The 20,045-nt window shown below is 38.3% G+C and overlaps 1 protein-coding gene across 4 annotated transcripts in view; it reads right to left on the bottom strand.

Moving 5' to 3' along the window:
* The window catches only part of Slc24a2 (solute carrier family 24 member 2), a 215,745-nt gene extending 214,640 nt beyond the window's left edge, over positions 1-1,105 (bottom strand). For 2 of the 4 annotated variants that reach the window (XM_047524981.1, XM_047524980.1), the window contains exon 1: positions 810-1,103. The gene's annotated coding sequence lies outside the window, so the exon portion shown is untranslated. Of the gene's footprint in view, positions 1-809 lie in introns of all 4 variants that reach the window. The other 2 variants (XM_047524979.1, XM_047524978.1) reach the window with 2 other exon arrangements.
* Between the last annotated feature and the right edge of the window lie 18,940 nt (positions 1,106-20,045).

Raw genomic sequence — 20,045 nt, 5'->3', positions numbered from 1 at the left:
AGAGGCATTCCCTGAGATCATCTCAGGTGTAAAATAAGATAATTAAACACACGCCACTTAAACACCGGGATTAACTGGAGCTCAGATTTTTAAAGCAGAGCAAAAGTACAAGTCAATCCAGGTTGACTTGCGGCTCCTCCTGAGATAACCCGAACCCGTCAGATTCCAGGCTAGCTGCGGATGTCGACGCTTAGCACCAACGATTAAGCGACTCACAGCGCTCCAGGGATTGTCACAATACCCGGCCCGGGCTACCAGCAGAGACTGACTCAACTCCAGGGGCGCACGATCAGCTCCAGCCTATCTGGGCTTTCCCTGCAAACCCACTGCTCAGCTCCCTGGGATCTATCCACAGGCGAAGTGAGCCCTAGCCGCGCCCCAACTTTGCCTTGCGTGGTCCCAAACTTTCCCTGGTGGGTCAATAGGAAAATAAAACTAAAGGTCAGACGCTCCACCTGCAAACTGTGAGCTGGGATGCATTTGGAGTGGCTCTTGGCCCGCATCTCCCCGGATTGTTTGTGGGTGGCTGGGAAATGGGAGCGTCCCTCTGCCCATTTCCCCCCAAGTCAGGCCCTGCCCAGTGTCCCCAACTGGAACCAGAAGGGTGGGAAAAGCGGGGGGCTCGGAAACTACGCCCCGGAGCGCAGAGTTGGCTAACTCCTAGCCGGGCCTGGGGCGCCCACATCCACCGCGGAGCCACCTGTGAGCCTGCGGCGCAGCAGCGGGATGCGCGCAATGGGGATACGGAGACAACCACCACCGCGGCCACCGCGGCTGGAGGCTGGCAGGGCGCTGCCGCCCGCACTTACCGGGATCGGTTCGGAGGACTCTCACAAGCCCGGGGCAGAGCGCGGCCCGCCGCACCGGTCCGCCGCCTCCTCTGGCCCTCCGCCTCGCCGCTCCGAGGCCCGGGCTACGGCTCTCTCTGGTAGCCGGGGCTGGCCTCGCGACGAGACTGAGCCGCGGCGAGCCGGGCGCTCGGCGTCTGGCACTGCCTGCCCCCTGCGGCCCCTCCCTCCCGGCCGTGCGGCGGGAGCCGGGCCGCAGCGCGCTCAGCTGCCTCCGGAGTCCCTGCTCCACGCCTCCTGGGCGCAGAGGCGACGCCCGCAGTCGTCTCTTAGGAGATTTCTCCGCAGTGGGGACGGGGGTCAGGATTAGCTGGCGAGCAAGGGCAGAGAGGAGAGATCGTGTGGTCGGTGACGCGCGCCTGATTCCCAAAGCCTGAAAGTGCTGTCAACTTTGGGGTCATCTATGCTGGGCACCTCCTCTCCAATTATCAGCAAAAAAATGATAGGAGTCATGTCAGTCTTTAGGAGGCGATGTAATATGTAATTGTGGGAAAGATGCCCATTGAAAAAGCACAAAAGCTATAGTACAGGCTATTCGGGTCCAGGTTTTCTGGAGGCTTAGGTTTGGATAGTTGGGACACTGAAGGGTCTTTATTACGTGCGTGATGAGACTAAGACCCAAGAATGGTGTCATTTTGAGCCACTGAGAGGGTTCAGATTTTGCCTCTGGACTCCCAAATTAGTGCTCTTTCCTGCCCTGTCTGGACAGCAAGATCCTCTTGACCATCAGAAATTGGGTCAGTCTTGTTGGGCATTAAAGGCAGAAATTTGGATCAAAGAGTGGGAGAACATGATACAAACTCGATGCTGAAGGAAACCCCTTTTACCCAGCCCTGGAAAGTAATCCTCACTACCTGAATATTTTGAGGCTTTCTGTGCACTGCCCACTCTCTTTGCCCTGGGTCCTTCTCTTACTCTCCAGCCCATCAGAGCAGGTTCTTCAGGATCTCAGCTGGGGGTTGGGGGTAACATCGTTAAAATCCCCAAACTCACTACCCCTGATTTAGAGTATAGCTCTATCCTCAGACCTGTGCGTTTATTCTTACTATATCGAGGGAAGCCTTAGGAACTTAGAACTTGAGACCAGGCATTCAAGATTATTATTTTACTATGGATTTCAAAATCCTTTTTTATCTTTATTTTGGAAAATTTCAAACTTATTCAATGTAAGAAAATATAGTGAACTTTTATGGGGTCACAATGATCCCGCAAAATTACCAACTCACGGTCAACTGTATTTTATACCTATCCCTGTGCCATCACCTTGAAACAAATCTCAGACGTCATTATTTCACAGAAAGACGTCAAGTATTTAGGCAAAGCACCAGAGCTATCAACCACTATTAGCAGTGTGTCAAAAAGACTCAGGAAACCATCCAAATAGGCTCCCATTGACTTAAGATGGGCCAATTCAAGCATTATAGATAATTAGAATTGTTTGGAACACATCAAATATTATAAGTTCATAATTTTCTAAAAATAACTCAATAGATTGATAACTGTTGATGGTTGAAAGGGAACGAACTCATTGGTTTCAGAAAAAAATAATCATGCATTTATTCTGCCTTTTCGATACAAATTGGACCTGAGGGTAACCAATTAGGTTTTACTTAAGTTACACTGCCTCTGTCTCTCCTGATTTAACAATCCTAATCCTCCAAGGTAACTGATGTTTCTGGATACATAGGGGAAAGGCAGGTATCTTGTACCAGGTTCTGCTTAAAAGAAAACAACTCTCATTTATTTTCACAGTTCTTTGTCTTCTAACTACATCATACCTTCTCTTACAAGATCTTTATAAATGTCATTCAGTTCACTCCTGTCACAGCCCTGAGATGACCCTGAGTCTTCATTTTGGGGAATGAGACACCCAGTAAAGACCTCATGAGGCTGCAGGTTGTGTTGGTTGGAATTTGCACTTGGCTACTGATAGTCACCTTCTAGAAAAATCAAAGTTCTCTTAATAATAGAGAAGGGAGAAATAAATATTGGATGAGCGACTAATATTATTCATACAGTTTCAAAGCATCTCGGTGAGATCTACACTGGCCTGAAGATTTTGCAATTGATTAAGAACTGGACAATCAACTGCCATAACTGTTGGGAGGGTTGGAACTGTCACCCCTGTAGTAATGGAGAAACATATGACTTGGCATCTGTCCAACTCACCTGCCAAGAAAGAACAACTTAGTAGCAGATGTCGGTCTCTCAGATTCATAGAACCTATGACCTGATCATGAAGAAAAGGAAACTTCATGAGAAAATTTGCTACCACCATTGATGACTAAAACAGTAGCATTGACCAACTCCTCCTTAAAAGATTTCAGTGGAGCAAGTGATGGGCCTCTTGTATGACTTATTATTAAAGAGCCACCTCTTTAGTTTTTTTAATAATAGAGATAACTGTATAAGTATGAATATTAGTAGCATTATACTTACCCTTCTATAAACTGGATGATTTGATTGAACTTAGAGTTTATGAGAGTTACTGGCAATTATCAGTTAAGAATGGAGGGCTCGTCCGGTAATTCTGGAGAGGAATTTTCAAAACTCAATAGTTTTACAAACCATGGGATCACACTTAAGCTAATAAAGGGTTGACACATACAACTGCCAAAGGGATACTAGTTAATAATTTTACTAAGTACTTTTATCATTTTCACACAGGAATCTAGGATGGCATGATTTAAAATAGAGCTGAGACGATTCTCCTGACTGTATCTAAAATGGCATCCCAGGGTGGCACTGTGCCTTTTAATACCACCCTTGGAAAGTAGTTGCTTTGGCTTTTTATTTACGACTTCAAGATTTCTTTAAAAAAACAAATGGCTCTGGAGTTATAGTAATGGTTAGTAATTTTTTACTGTTTTTGACTTGACAGTTGGTCTAAAAGAAAAAGCAAACTAGTAAATTATGATGAAGGGAAGGTAAAAAGGAGATGACTGAACTGGGAAGTTGTGGGCAATCTAGGAACCAGATGAAGTGCTCAGATTTTACTTTGTCAGTTTAACCGCCTCTTTCTTCATTCTCTCCACATGTATCACCTTTCCTTCTGTCTTTCGTTATAATGTAGCTTCTCTGTTATCAAAATGTGCAGACAAGCAGGACACATGCAAAGGATTCAGCATGCATGAAAGCATGAGTTGTCAACCTTGATGCTAGCTAGACATGAGAATCAACTGGGGATATTTTTTTTAAGAGTTCTGACCACACCCTGACTCTCCCCCTTATGAGCTCCTTGAGGTCAAGAAGGAGTACATTGCATTTTAAGCATCTAGCACAGTGCTTGGCATTTGTTCAACACTTTGTCCTGCTCTATTTCTGTAATGAAATGACATCTATAGGTATATACTTAATTTAAAGAGAAATGTATTAATTTCATAAAGAGATATCATATGTATCACAATGTAAAGGTACAGGCATTTGTAAGACACTGAGATAGTTAAATATTTGAACCTGTGTTAGAAATGAAGAATTCACATATTTAGCATTGTGATTCCTGAAACATTATTGATGGAAGGTATTTAACCTAAAATTTAAAATTTTAATATTATTTATAGCTATTTCAGTTTCAATTTGAGTAAAGCTAGCATGGTCTACAATTTTTTGCTTTCATCTAAGTATATCTTACATTTTAGGTGTATTTCTTATATGCAACATATAGTTGGGTATTATATTTTTATCTAATCTGGTTTTTTTATTGGTTCTTAGTTATACATGGTACTACAATCCATTTTGATAAAATTATACAAGCACAGAGCAAATCTTGTGCTTGCTTTTAAAACTTCAGTTTGGAAGCAAGGCATCACATTTATGGCTGAAACAAATCACGTGGTCACATCTACATTTAAGGGAGCAAGAAAGTGCAACTGCTCTTGTGCTTGGGAGAACAATGGAAAGATCTGATGGTCAACCCGATGACTACCACAAAGAGCAACCAAAGCCGGGGGAGAGGGGGGAACTAAAGGATTTTTCACTAAGAAAAACGAGTCTTCACTTTTTCTCTTTTCAATGTCATGAGCTTTATCTCAATTATTTTTATTATTCCCATTTTACAGATAAGGAACTGAGGCTCTGAGAGGTTAAGTAGCTTGCCCAATATCAAATAGTTCTCATTGGAAGAGTTAGTGTTGGTTCCAAACCCTGGGTTCTTTATATTATTCCTCACTGAATTTGAGGATTTTATTCCCTACCTAATTAATAGATGCATTTTTCCTGTTGAGATTACATCCTTATATGGTTCCTATGGATTTCTACCAATAGCTGGTCTACATCTAGGATAACTCTCTACTTCCTGAGAGCAACTGTTTCACTTACTTAAAAACCCCAAGTGGAAATATCAAAATAAAATTCTGGTGTTCTCTAAAAATGTTCTTCTCAGCCTCTAAAGCTGAGCTGACTTTATTTTCTTTTGCGTTTGGTTCCTTCTTTTTGGCCAGTGGCTTTTCCCTTCCAGTTCAATAAGAACCATAAAAGCAGAAAAAAAAGAATCTGTGGGGCTGAGGGACATAAGTCCAGGCTCTTTTGCTCTTGACAGCGGTTTTTCAACAGCACTTAAAGCCACATACACAAATTATTGCTTTTTTCTTTTTCTTAACTATCTAGGAGACAAGAAGCAATGAATATACATTATTTTTACATTAGGAACAGGAATTTCTCTGGGCTTAAATGCCCAGGAAGCACAAAACTTAAGCTCCTCCTTGCAACACCCGCTCAGCTTCATTGCTCCTGAGTGCCAAGATGGGGCGCAGTGCTAGGGTGAGGGCTCAGAGAAGGGCGGAGCATGGGTTATTGATTTCATCAAGGGACTTGGAGACTTAAACCTTGGCTGTCAGGGACTTCCTGAGTGACCTCCAGCGTGCCCTTTGTCTCTGACAGCCACATCAGCATGGAAATAGGGATAAATAATAGTAGTCAGAGGACTTGCAGGAGAGGAGGGCAGAGTCCCAGCAGCCCACAGGAAGGCAAACAAGGAACACTTCCTTCAGGAAGCTTAAAACAGCTGTGCTTCTGTTGCCTTCTTTCACAGGCTACCCTCTCCCTTTACCTAATTCTGGTTCAGAATTTCAGCATAAAATTTGCAATACTGGGAAAGAAAAGTCACACGCCTTGAGCCTCAAACGTAGGACAAGCCAGCAGGAGGATGCTGCTGTGTCTTTGGTTTTTGATTACTGAAATAAAATAGTTTTGTTCAGTTCATGAAATAAATAAGTGTGTCCCTGACCGTGTTTCCCAGCTGGAGAGTGTCAAGTGACACATTGGAGCCGTCTTCCTCCGGCCCCTCCTAATAGTTTGTATCTGTGTGGGGTGTGGTGTGGGTGGTCCCATGAGCAGGCCTCCCCTGACCCAGCCTTGGGATCAGTTCATGAGGCTGTTGGTGTCCCCAAGTAGCCTCCACTGGTAACAATAGTTACAGTTTCTCTTCTACCTGCCTATCTTCCTGCCTGTCTCTCAGTTTGTTGGAAACCAAGATGGAAAGATAGGTGACGCATATCGAGCTCCTCAAATACTCCAAACATTACTACATGCTTCTGTTGAAAACTGCAATTTCTTTTCTCCATAATTCCTGCTTCCTGGTCTACAGAAGTACCATATTCTAAGTTTGTAACTATTTTGAGTTTTTAGTTTTTTGGTTTCCTGTTATTTATCACCATTTTCAAAGTAGTAGGGTTATTTTGTTCTCTCTTGATTTTTCCCATTTGAAATGTTAACTATTTAATTCCTGTTATGGAAAGAGGGATGCAAAACCTGCCTCTCCTCCTGAAGCCCTCATCTTGGCACTATCCTTAACCATTGGAATAAATTAATATTCACTGCTTACTTCTTTTAATTATGCAAATGTAGTCATAAGTCAAGCTGCATAATTCACCCCAATACTAGTGACTACTAATTCACCCCAAAATCTCCGACTGGACTGTTATTTCCCCTGGTTGTTCTAACACACATCTGTCCATCACCCAGTTTCTTGCTTCCTTCTTAGGAGATGTTGCCCCAGGAGCCCGCACTGCCCTGTGGCCATGTGAACTGGCCCCTGTCAAAGCCTGCTGCATGGCCCCATTCATTTGTTGAAAGCTTCTGTTTCCTGAATCCTCCTTATTAACTGTTCTTCCTTGTTTACTGGAGCAAGCCTCCAGTGTCAACCTCAGAAAATGGGTAGGAAGAGAAAATTTTAATCCTTATGAATCTTTAGTATCTTTATTTTGCTCCCATACACTATTCAAAGTCTGGCTGCATGTTAACTTCCGGGTTAGAATCCTCTTCCCTGGGAATGTTGAAGGTCTCTCTTCTTCACTCTAATGTTTCATTGTTTCTGCACAGAAGTCTGCTACCACCTGGACTCCTGGTCCTTTTTCATAGGATCTGTTTTTTCTTTTGAGAAGATTTTAAAATATTCTTTTATATTCACAGCATTCTAAAATTTCAAGGTACAGTGTCTTGGAGTGGATATATTTTCTCATTCATTAGTGTCATCCCTGGAAATTCTTTTGTTTCTGGGGATTTATTGATTTTGTGTGTGTGTGTGTGTGTGTGTGTGTGTGTGTGTGTGTATTTAAAAGCAATTTCTTTACTTTCTCTTTCATTTCTGGAATCTCTATTATTTTTGTATTGATTTGCCTTGCCTAATTCTCCAGTTAAGATATTTTTTTCCTCCACATTCTATCTCTTGAGAGTTTCACAGCTTTATCACTTAACACTTCTAGTGGGTAAAAACTCTGTTATCACAATTTTTGCTTTTATATTTAAAATAGTTTTTAAATTTAATATATATATATTTAGGGTATAGTGTGATAATTCAATACATATACACAATGTGTAATCATCAAATTGGGGGAATAGGCTTAATTTTTAAGAAGCTCTGTCTTGTTCTTTAGATAGTTTTCATATAGAGTTTCAAATTTTTATTTCATAGTCTAGCAGCTTCTTTATGTCTTTGAGACAATGAGCTTCATAAAGCCATGGACTTTATCTGCCTTGTCCATTATTTATCTGCCTCATATATTAAGTGTCAATACATATCTTTGGATGAATGAGAATATTTACTATTTATAGCACATTTTCTTCTTCTCCCAGTAGTTTGTATTTCCTACAAATTCCCTTTTCCTATTTTCTTTGGTGCTCATATCACAGCACTTTCTGAAGTTACTGGTGAAGTGCCTGGTGTCTGTTAATAATTAAAAATGAAGCACTGAAATGCTAATGGAAAGCTCTTGCTTGGATGGGACCTTTACTACAGGGTAATTAGGTGAGGACTTCACCATTACACTGCCAAAAGCGTTCAGTTGCTGGTACTAATTTCTCTTAGGTTGATCAGTTTCCCCAGAGGGATGTTCTCCAACTCCTGTGTGAAGTGTTTGTGCTTGGCTGCCAGCAGTATGGGAGTTGAGCAAGAAAAGAGATTAAGAAAGTTTCATTGTTCAGTTTGCAGATTTTATTCTTTTTTAACTTTTTTAAAGTCTTTATACCTTTTTAAATTTTTAACAATTTGTTTTCATACATGTATATAGGGTAATACCGTCTGTTTCACTCTACCTTCCTTCTCATCCCCACCACCCCACCCGCCCCTCACTCCCCTGCACAAATCCAACGTTCCTTCATTCTTTCCAACTCACCCCCAATTATGGATTAGCATCCACTTATTGGAGAAATATTGGTCTTTGTTTTTTTGGGATTGGCTTATTTCACTCAGCATGATGTTCTCTAGTTCCATCCATTTACCTGCAAATGCCATAATTTCATTCTTCTTTAGGCTGAGTAATATTCCATTATGTATATGTATCACATTTTCTTTATCCATTCATCTGCTGAAGGGCATCTAGGTTGGTTCCATAGTTTAGCTATTGTGAATTGAACTTCTATATCATTGATGTGGGTGCATCACTGTAGTATGTTGATTTTAAGTCCTTTGGGTATAACCAAGGAGTGGGATAGTTGGGTCAAATAGTGGTTTCACTACAGGTTTTCTGAGGATTGCTTTACTGCCTTCCAAAAGTGATTGCACCAATCTGCAGTTTCACCAACAATGTTTGAGTGTACCTTTTCCCCAAAATCTTTGCCACACTTATAATTGCTTGTATTCTTGATAATTGTCCTTCTGCCTGAAGTGAAATGAAATCTTACAGTAGTTTTGATTTGCATTCCTCTAATTGCAAGAGATGATGAACATTTTTTCATATGTTTGTTGACTGATTATATTTCTCCTGTGAAGTGTCTGTTCGTCCTTAACCCATTAGTTGATTGGGTTATTTGATTTTTGGTGTTAAGTTTTTTGAGGTTCTTTATATATCCTGGAGATAGGGTCTGAGGTGCATGTGGTAAGATTTTCTCCCATTCTGTAGGCCTCTGTTTTCATGTTATTGATTGCTTCCTTTGCTGAGAAGCTTTTAGTTTGAATCTATCCATTTATTGATTCTTGGTTTTACTGTTTTGTACTTTAGGATGTTTCTTATTAAGGAGTCAGGTCCTAAGCCAACATGATGAAGATTTGACCTCATTTTTCTTCTATTAGGCACAGGGTCTCTGTTCTAGTGCCTAAGTCTTTGAGTTGATTTTTTGTGCAGGGTAAGAGATAGAAGTTTAATTTCATTTTGTTACATGTGGCTTTCCATTTTTTTCCAGCACCATTTGTTGAATAGGCTATCTTTTCTCCAATGTATATTTTTGGCACCTTTGTCTAGTATAAGATAACTGTGTTTATGTGGGTTTGTCTCTGTGTTTTCCATTTTGTACCATTGGTCCACATGTCTATTTTAGTGCCAATACCATGCTGTTTTTGTTATTATTGCTCTGTAGTGTAGTTTAAGTTCTGGTAGTGTGCTGCCTCCTGCTTAACTCTTCTTACTAAGGATTGCTTTGGCTATTCTGGGTCTCTTATTTTTCTGAATGAATTTCATGATTGCTTTCTCTATTTCTATGAAGAATATCATTGGGATTTTAATAGGAATTATATTGAATCTGCATAATATTTTGGTAGTATGGCCATTTTGACAATATCAATTCTGCCTGTTCAAGAGCATGGGAGATTTTTCCATCTTCTAAGGTGTTCTTCAATTTCTGTCTTTAGTGTTCTGCAGCCTTCATTATAGAGGTCTTTCACCTCTTTTTTTAGGTTGATTCCCAAGTATGTTATTTTTTGAGGCTATTGTGAATGGGGTAGTTTTCCTGATTTCTCTTGCAGTGGATTTGTTGTTTATGTATAGAGGTGCATATGATTTATGGGTGTTGATTTTATATCCTGCTACTTTACTGATTCATTTATGAGTTCTAGAAGTTATCTGGTGGAATTTTTTGGATCTTCTAAATATACAATCAAGTTGTCAGTAAATAGTGATAATTCGAGGATCTCTTTTCCTATTCATTTCCCTTTAATTTCCTTCGTCTGTCTGATTGCTCTGGCTAGAGTTTTGAGAACAATGTTGAATTGAAGTGGTGAAAGAAGGCATCCCTGTCTTGTTCCAGTTTTTAGAGGGAATGCTTTCAAGTTTTCTCCATTTAGGATGATGTTGGTCATGGGCTTAGCATAGACAGCTTTTACAATGTTGAGGTATATTCCTACTATCCCTATTTTTTCTAGTGTTTTGAACATGAAGAGGTAGGTGCTGTATTTTGTCAAATGATTTTTCTGCATCTATTGATGATAATCATATGATTCTTGTTTTTTAGTCTATTGATGTGATGTATTATGTGTATTTATTTCCATATGTTGAACCAGTCTTGCATTCCAGGGATGAACACCACTTGATCATGGTCCACTATCTTTCGTGTATGTTTTTGTATGTGATTTGCCTGAATTTTATTGAGAATTTTTGCAACTGTGTTCATCAGGGGTATTAATCTAAAGTTTTCTTTCCTTGATGTGTCTTTGTCTGGTTTTGGTATAAGGGTAATACTAGCCTCAGAGAATGAGTTTGAAAGGTTCCCTCCTTTTTTATTTCATGAAATAATTTGAGGAGTTTTGTGTTAATTCTTCTTTGAAGGTCTTGTAGAACTTGGCTGAGAATCCATCTGGTCCTGGGCTTTTCTTGGTTGGTAAACTTTTGATGAAAATTTCTATTTCATTGCTTGAAATTGATCTGTTTAAATTGTGTATGTTTTCCTGATTCAGTTTGGGTGGATCGTATGTCTCTAGAAATTTGACTATGTCTTCAAGTTTTTCTATTTTGTGTAAAAATTTTCAAAATAGTTTCTAATTATCTTCTGTATTTCAGTAGTATCCATCGTGTTATTTCCTTTTTCATCACAAATTTTAGCAATTTGAGTTTTCTCTCTCTTTCTCTTTTGTCAGATTTAATTATGTTTTCAAAGAACCAACTTTTTGTTTTGTCAAGTTTTTGAATTGTTTCTTTTGCTTCAATTTCATTCATTTCAGCTCTGATTTTAATTATTCCTGTCTTCTACTGCTTTTGTGTTGATTTGTTCTTCTATTTCTAGGGTTTTGAGACATAATGTTCCATTATTTATTTGTTGACTTTTTATTCTTTTACTGTATCAGCACAATGCAATGAACTTTCCTCCTCAGCACTGCCTTCATAGTGTTCCAGAGATTTTGATGTGTTGTATTGGTATTCTCATTTACCTCTAAGTATTCTTTTAATTTCCTCCTTGATATCTTTTTTATCCATTCATCATTCAATAGTATGCTATTTAGTCTCCAGGTGTTGGAGTAGCTTCAATTTTTTATTTTATCATTGATTTCTAGTTTCATTTTGTCATGATCTGATAGAAGGCAGGGTAGTATTTCTATTTTTTTGTATTTGCAGAGTTGCTTTGTTGCATAGGCATAACCTATGGTCTGTTTTAGAGAAGGATCCATGTGCTGCTGAGAAGAATGTGTATTTACTGAATGATGGATGATATACTCTATATATGTCCATTAAGTCTAAATCATTGAATGTATTGTTTAATTCTATAGTTTGTTTGTTTAGTTTTTGTTTGAAATATCTATCCAGTGGTGAGAGAGGTGTGGTAACGTCACCCAGTATTATTGTGTTGTGGTCTATTTGATTCTTGAAATTGAGAAAGATTGGTTTGATGTACATAGATGCTCCATTGTTTGGGGCATATATATTTACAATTCTTATATCTTGTTGGTGTATGATTTCCTTAAGCAGTATGAAATGTCCTTCCTTATCCCTTCTGACTAACTTTGGTTTGAAGTCCACTTTGTCTAATAAGAGGATGGAAACCCCTGCTTGTTTACATAGTCCATGTGAGTGATATGCTTTTCCCCCAAACTTTCACCTTCACTCTTTGGATGTCTTTTCCTAGGAGGTGAGTCTCTTGAAGACAGCATATTTTGGGGACTTTTTAAAAAATCCAATCTGCCAGTCTATGTCTTTTGATTGATGGGTTTATGGCCTTGTTAATATTCAGGGTTATTACTGAGATATGATTTGTAGTCCTGGTCCTTTTGGTTTTATTTTTGGTTTTAACTTGACTCAGTTTCTCCTTTGATTGACCTTCCTTTAGTATAGTTCCTCCCTTTGCTGGTTTTCATTGCTTTTTTTAATTTCCTCCTCATGGAATATTTTGCTGAGAATGTTCTGCAGTGCAGATTTCTAGTTGTGAATTCTTTTAACTTTTGTTTATCATGGAAGGTTTTATTTCATCTTTCAAATATGAAGCTTAATTTGCTGGATATAAATTTCCCAGTTGGCATCCATTCTCTTTTAGAGCTTGATATATGTCGTTCCAGGACCTCCTGGTGTGAGGGTCTGGATTGAGAATTCAGCTGAGATCTGATTGGTTTATCCCTATATATATAATTTGATTTTTTTTTCCTCTTGTAGCCTTTAAAATTCTGTCCTTATTCTCTGTGTTAGTCTTTCTCATTATAATGTGCCTTGGTGTGAGTCTTATGTAATTTTGTACATTTGGGGTCCTGTAAGCCTCTTGTATTGATTTCCATTTCATTCTGTAGATTTGGGAAGTTTCTGATATTATGTCATTGAAAATATTGTGCATTCCTTGATTTGTATCTCCATGCTTTTGTCTATTCCAATAATCATAAATATGGGATAACATATTTCTTGGAAAATTTTGTTCATGGTTTGTTAACATCTTCTCTGTGTGATTGACTTTATTTCAAGATTATATTATTTGTCTTCATTGTCTAGGTTCTGTCTTCCATGTGGTCTAGTCTGTTGGTGATACTTTCCATTGAATTTTTAATTGGTTATTGTTTCTTTCATTTTGAGGATTTCTGCTTGATTCCTTTTTATAATCTCTGCCTCTTTATTGAAGTGATCTTTCACTTCTTGTATTTTCTCTCTAATACTATCCTTTATTTTGAAGATCAATCTAACTGTGCATTTTCTAAACTCCTTCTCTGAAATTTCTTCTACTGTGTTATCTATGGATTCTATTATTGGGACATCTTGGTTTGTTTGAAGTACTTTGTTCCCTTGTTTTGTCATGCTGTTTGTGTGTCTTCTCATCTAGTGGTATGGCTCCGAGGCAGTACTGATTCTACCCTGTAGTCTTATAATGTCCCTGAAGGCTTCCAATACCTCATCTTTAAGGGAGTTTAATGCCACCTTAAACCAAATGGCTCATCTTAAGGCATTTACAGTTTTGTCACAGTATACAGAAATTAAGTGTTCAATTATTGTCTACAATATAAACAGTAAGTTTGCTAAAATGGTTTACCATTTCAAATGATGGACAACAAGGGAACAGAAGTAGTGTAATATGAGAAAATAAAGGTAAAAATTTAGAGTAAGATTGAGGGAGGAATTAATAGAAGTTGGCTGTTAGTATGAAAGTAGTGAGATAGAGAATCCAGAGAGACAGGTAGAGGAGAGAAAAAAATATGTACAGATTTTCTTTTAAAAAGTAAAATATAAGAATATACAACAAAAACTGTCATATGCTATTCAGATATCCCATTCCTCAAGAAATTGATGCATGAAAAACATGTGAACTCAAAGATGGTAGAACTGTGAGAAAAGGGTCAATAAAAGAGAGAGAAAAGGAGAAATGTCTCAATACAAAATTGAATGATTGCTTCCACTGGCTTTCAAAAATTTTCTCAGCTTCTTGATAGGTGGGGTTGTCTGAAGTTTGGTGTTAGCTATAGTCCAGTGGGTGGCCAGAGCAGTTGGGTGGGTGAGCCAATAGCAAGATGCCCTCATACCCTCTTACAGTCTTCCCATCCATTGTAGCTAGCACCTTCTATCCCTGTACACTTCAGGGACTCACTGAGCTGGAGAGAGCCAGTTTTCTCCAGTTTTTTTCAACCTCTGCTTCCCCCAGGGAAATGTCCCTAGTCTCCTTCTTTCCACAGGTTTGTCAGACCCAGGCTGGCCCACACAAACCCAACTGCAATATGATGCACCTGGCTCTGTCTCACTGCAGTTCCAAGATCTCAATGCCCTTTCAATCTGCAGAGAGACCACCAGGGATGTGCTCACACAAAGGACCCTGCAAAGAGGCAGCCAGATGGCAGCCACTACCACACCAAGTAGAAAGACCTTAGGTGCAACCAGACCTGCAGTTACCCCAATATATCTCCAGGCCCTGGCCTAAGTCCCCAGGCTGAGGTGGCCATGTCGTGAGATGGCAGCAACTGGGCAGCAAACCTGCCCGCCCTGGCTGTTGTCCCAAGATGGTGCAGCAGCGTGTAACCAAATCTGTGGGTACTGTGACAATGGACTTCCAGGCAACAGTGGGCAGCAGGTGATCCACTGGCAGTTTGCAGGCAGTCTGCAGGCTAAAGGCAGACGATGGGCACGTGGATGTTGGGAGATGGGCGATGGGCAGGTAAGAGGGGGGTACATGGGCAAATGGTGGATGATACGCAGTGGTCAGTGAGTGATCTCTATTCAAAAGGCAGGAGGTATGCTGGCAGATTGTGGATGATTGCAGCAAATAAATGGGATAAACAGCAGGGGTTTTGTTGGCAGTGACAACTGCCTTGCAGAGAAACAATAGTTCCTGTGCTTGAATCCCAAGTTAAGGAGCGATAAGGAATGCATCCTCCCTCTAGTCTGCCATCTTGGATCTCAGTTTGCAGATATTAAGATAGTTAAGATTTATCTCTGGTTCACCTTGCTAAATGTCCCAGGAAAACTCTGGGACAGCTTCTTCAGAGAGTCAGTGTCCAATCTCCTGTAAGGTGGCAAGGGGCAGTCTCCTCTTGTCATGGAATGGGGAAAGGTATTTGGAGATTCAATTGCTCATTTGAGACTTTCAGTCAAACTTTCTATTTTTTACCTCCAGCCTGCACTATTACTCTATTAGTTTTTCTATTACACTGTAACAAATTACTACAAACTTTGTGTCCTATAACAACATGAATTTATGTTCTTACAATTCTGTAAGTCAGAAGTCCCACATAGACTGCTTCTTTCCTTAAGGCTGTATCTTATTTATTCAGCATATAAATGACTTTTATTTTAAAATCCAATCTGAGATTAAATTTCCATTTATCCACTTCACTTATAATTGTTTGGAATGTTTTATTTTAAGTCTACTATTCATTTGATATTATGTATTTGTTTTCAATGTTTCCTTGTGTTCTTTTGTATTATTTTTACATAATATTATTACATTTGTATTTGCTGATTTGTCAACTTAATAGTATTGATTTTGTTGCTAAAAACAAAGGGCATTTATGAATTTAAATTTCCACATACTGTTTTCCACTGAAGAGAACAAAGTAATTACTAAAGCCGTATTTAGCCTTAGTTTTATACCAAAAAGTTGCATGTTCCATCTAATCCTTTCACATATACGACTTTCTATTCCTATGCTTTTTATATAGCCAGATTTAGTTATAGAATCATTTTGGCAAGGACAGCATGCAGGTAAGGCCTTCTATCTTGATAAATCTTTCTGTTGCATTTTTAAATGAACAATATATTTGATCGAATCCTTTATCTCACACACACACACACACACCCCACATTGCTCCACTGCCTCTATCTGTTATCCAGTGTAGCTGATGTAGAGAAACCTGGATCTCTCATTGTTTTCATGTGACAAGTCTCAGTGAAGATCTGTAGCTATAACGCTCTCTCTGTCTCTCTTTCTCACACACACACACACACACACACACACTTTTCTGTAATAAGGTGTGCCTTTTCTTTTTGAGTCTTCATTTCTTATTAAAAATATATTGAATTATTTTTCTGTTCCTGTTCTTGTCATCTTCGGGGACAATTACAATTTGTACATATTGTTTCTGCATTGTCTTCTGTCTCTAACATCCTCTCCCTCCCTTTTGTCTTTATGTTGTATTTCATTCTCAAAAATAGAGAAACAAATAAACAAAAAAATAAAAAACAAAACAAACAAAAAACAGCAATGGGGGACTGGGGCTGTTGCTCAGCTGTAGAGCACTTGCCTTGCGTGTGTGAAACACTGGGTTCAATCCTCAGCACCACATACAAATAAAAAAATTTTTAAAAGACAGCAATAGTTTGAATATGAAACTCATATTGAAATTGAAATCCCATTAGGATGTACTAAGAGGTGGGACCAGGTGGGATCTCTAAAAAGTGAATAGAACTCTGCCCTTGTGAATGGATTAATGGACTAATGGGTTAATGGGTTATTTCTAGAGTGGCTCTGTTACAATAGCAGTTGGGCTAGGTCTCTTGGGCACCCCTGTCTCTTACCATGTGATGTCCTGCACTACGTGGGACTTCTCCAGTAAGGCCTTCACCAGATGCAACCCCTTGACAATGGACCTCTAGAAGCATGAGCCAAACTACCCTCTCTCTTAAACTTATTCAGTCTGCAATATCGTTGTGTAATTAGCAATAGAAAACAAACTAAGATTTTAAAAAACCCCTCAACTATTTCACAAAATTTTGTGGGGGTAGATTTTATTTCTTGCTGCTTCTATGGCTTTTATTTCTATTCTTCTTATTGGTTTTATTATATTTGATTAACTTTCTCAACTCTTCTACCTCATGCTCTTATCTCCTATTATCTTATTTCTCCAATTTGCTCTTTTAACCATATTTTTAGCTTTATTTTTTTATCCACTTAGTAAAAGAACTTATAACATTTATTTCTCTGATACTATGGCAAATATTTGCATGATATTTGTTTCTTTAAGTAATTTTTCTTCTGTATATTATTCATCTTCCTCTTTCATGGGCTGTACTTCTCCATCTTTCCTAAATATCTATGCATATCTATTTGGTAGAGTCCATGTTGTATTCTTCACTTATCATTAATCTTTGTAATAAAATTCTTTACATGTGGCTCCTGAAAAGCATGGGAGGAATGGGAGATGAGGACAGAAGAGTCATCCTCTGAGCACCCTGGAAGCTTAAAATCACTTAAAAATGTGTATTTTCCTGAGTCACCTGTCTCCATAACATTTTGACTTTCTTAATTGCAGTGGCAAACTCATTTAGGTGAGCTCTGAGTTCAGTAGCTCTTTGTGGCTAAGAACGAAGGATAATAGACAGGTATTTTTTGCTTAGTAAGTTGCTGTTTATTTCTATGCAGTCCACTTCATTCAGCCCTATAAAATTGCATAAAACTCCACTCTCCTGAATCACACTTAAGTTTTGTGTGTGTGTGGGTGGGGGGTATATTAATTTTCTTAGGTGTCATGACAAATTACCACAAACTTTGTGATTTAAAACACCCAAAATTTATTCTCTTACAGTTCTGGAGGCTAGAAACCTGAAATCAAGGTATTGGCATGATAAAGGCTCTGAGGAGGATTTTTCATTGCCTCTTTTTGGCTTCTAGAAGGTTCCAGTAATTCTGAGCATCCTTCGACACTGCATTGCCACTACAATCTCTGCCTCCTTTCTCATGGCTTTCTTCTCTATGGATCTCTCTCTCTCTCTCTTTTTAAATATGTTTTTTAATTGTCAATGGATCTTTATTTATTTATATGTGGGTGCTGAGAATCAAACCCAGTGCCTCATGCATGCTAGGCAAGCGCTCTACCACTGAGTCACAACTCCAGCCCTGGATCTCTCTTTATTGTCTCTTAAAAGATATCAGTCACTGGTGTCGGAGTCCATTCTAAACCTGCAATGATGCTGAACTAATTTTACTTGCAGACGTTATTTCCAAAAAGAATCATATTCTGAGGTGCAGGTGGGCATGAATTCAAGGAGGACTTTATTCAGCATGTGCAGGTAGAGGCCAGGGTTTGAAAAAATAGTAAGGTTGCTTACATTCTGACCCCTCCAGCCCTGTCAATCTCTGTTGAGAGACTGAGATCCCAAGGTGTATCTCCTTCTCTTTATCCTATATCTTCAGTTTTTATTTCTCTAAGCAAGAGAATAGATTTCTCATACTTTATCACTTACTTTGAGGGAATATCATTGAGCTCTAGAATATTATCTATTAGTATTTTTTTGTGTTCACCCTTAATTTATCCAAATAGCACTACATTTTGCAAAATTTCTCTGCCATTGTCAGTTTGAGATAGGAGTATTTCCTGAATTTATTCTAGATGAAATTGCCTTTACCATGATTTTGTCATTTTGTTGATTATTGATTTGGAGGCAATTAAACAAGACAATGATATTACTACCCTTGCCGAAAGACTACTTTTTAAGGACTACATGACATTCTATCATATAAGTGGATCATAATTTATTCAACAATTCCTTTATTACCTTATTTTTGCTTTCCAATTACAAACAGTACTGCAGCGAACGTTTTTGCACATGAACTTGTTGGAAAGACTCTCGTTTACCTTGAGGTTTGTTTCTTACTGCTTGAAATGATCTGGGAATCCACGTGCGTCTCTCTCATGAGTGCATTGGGCAGGATGAATCTTGACTATCAGTGGTCTTCATGGATTGATCCACTTCTTTCAATAACCACCAGTGGTTCTCCCTTGTTGCTAATACACAGTAAGGACCAGTGGGCCTCCAGGTTTATCTTGATAAAAGACCTTAACAGAAGTGTGAAGGAAGAGTCACTGTTTCCTTAAGTAGTTTTTGTCTCATAAGTTTTCCATAAACCAAGCACACATCAAAGTACAAGGTAGTTTTTTATTAAGGATGATTCTCATGGCTATAAGGAGAGATCCACACAACTTAGGGCTAATAGTTAATATTCAGATTTGTTGTCCATATATTGAAAAACTTCTCTGCCACTTGATGAAATTCATGATAACAGAGATAAACAATAAATTAGCACATAATATAAACATACTATATTATAATTCACTAATTCAAGTGAGATGATGAAGAATATCTTAACAACCCCTGATAAACAAGCCACCTATTATGCAATATCTAAGATGAGTCAGCTCTGTGGTCAGTTAGCCAATGTTTACTAAGCTGTGTAGACGTGCTGTGAATTCTTTATAAATTCTGTCCTTTGGGCAAATCACTAGTTATTTTTATCCTAAAGTTTTAAAATTGCTATTGTATCTAAATAGTTTGAGTTTTGTCATAAAATTTTAAGTTACTATGGTATAATTCTCATATAAGGGTACCTTTAAATATTTCAAAATATAAGAATTTATAACAAAGTATTAATTACAAACACCCAGAATCAAGCAATTACAAAGTTTGGAGGTGTTTCTAAACATTTGTTATATGTAATAAATGGGAATCATTTTGATCTGTGAGAATATGAAGAAGAAATGATACCAAAACTACATCATTTAAAGATAAAATATTAAACATAAACATTTAATTATATTAGGAATCATTTTCTTTAAAATCTCATGACTTGAACATGGGAACTTAATCAGTGAGGGAAAACATTTAAAACCATCAAGAATGAATGAAATTAAAAAAAATGTTCAGAAGTCTGCAAAATGAAGTTCTTGAAAAACTAAGTGAAAGTACTTGAAAATCTGTAAGAACAGTGAACAGCTTCTAGGCATGAATATTTAATAGAACCTCAAAAAGAAAATAATATCAATATGGACACATAATTATAATCTGTATTTGTAGTCTTGTTAAAAACATATCTACTGAAATGCAAATGCTACTTTTAGAAAGCATGAATCAAGACAGTAACATTCCAATAATTATTGATGAGACTTCACTTCTCTGTGTAAATATCTGGAATAATTTTCTTTAAATGAAAAATTCAATACTTTGAGGAGAGTTGGAAGTTTTTTTCTCTTTAATCTTGAGAAGCTGACATCAATAAGATCTGAAATGCTGTATGAGTTCTTTTTGGTTCTTTTGAGTAAATGGTTTCATTGAACTATACTGACATAAAAAAAAAAACTTCACTGAATTTTATATAGATGTG

The sequence above is a fragment of the Sciurus carolinensis genome, chromosome 14 (assembly GCF_902686445.1).
Source record: "Sciurus carolinensis chromosome 14, mSciCar1.2, whole genome shotgun sequence".
Taxonomy (NCBI): domain Eukaryota; kingdom Metazoa; phylum Chordata; class Mammalia; order Rodentia; family Sciuridae; genus Sciurus; species Sciurus carolinensis.
This window is presented reverse-complemented; position numbering and strand designations above follow the sequence as displayed.